We start from the raw sequence: 933 nt of genomic DNA on the forward strand, positions 1-933 counted from the left end.
GTGGGGACACGGGGGCACAGTGGAGCCCCTGAGCACACACACAGGTGCACACACAGGAACACACGTGCACACTCACAGGCACAGTCACACACTCACTCTCACACTCACGCTCACACACACACATGCTCGCTCTCACATACACACGCTCACTCACTCTCACACTCACGCTCACACACACACATGCTCGCTCTCACATACACACGCTCACTCACTCTCACACTCACGCTCACACACACGCTCTCTCGCTCTCACACTCACGCTCACATGCTCACACACTCACACTCCCTCACTTTCACTCACGCTCTCTCACTCACTCTCTTGCTCTCTCACTCTCACGCTCTCATGCTCTCACTCTCACACTCGCTGTCTCACTGTCACTCACTCAGTGTCACTCACACTCACTCACCCTCGCTCTCTCTCACTCTCATGCTCTCACTCTCCCACTCCCTCACTCACACTCACACTCGCTCACTCTCACTCTCACTCACTCTCACTCGCTCACTCTCCCACTGTCTCCCTCGCTTACACTCACTCACTCTCACACTCCCACTCACTCTCTCTCACTCTCACTCTCTCTCTCTCACACTCACTCTCTCTCACTCTCACTCTCACTCACTCTCTCACACTCTCATTCTCACTCTCATTCTCACACTCATTCTCACTCTCACTCTCACTCTCTCTCTCACACTCATTCTCACTCATTCTCACTCTCACTCTCACTCTCTCTCACTCTCTCTCGCTCTCATTCTCTCACTCTCACTCTCACTCTCTCTCACTCTCTCTCACTCTCATTCTCTCACTCTCACTCTCACTCTCTCTCACTCTCATTCTCACACTCATTCTCACTCTCTCTCACTCTCTCTCACTCTCACTCTCATTCTCACACTCATTCTCACTCTCTCTCTCACTCTCATTCTCACACTCATTCTCACT

The sequence above is a fragment of the Corvus brachyrhynchos genome, unplaced genomic scaffold (genome assembly GCF_000691975.1).
Source record: "Corvus brachyrhynchos isolate BGI_N302 unplaced genomic scaffold, ASM69197v1 scaffold830, whole genome shotgun sequence".
NCBI classification, from domain to species: Eukaryota; Metazoa; Chordata; class Aves; order Passeriformes; family Corvidae; genus Corvus; species Corvus brachyrhynchos.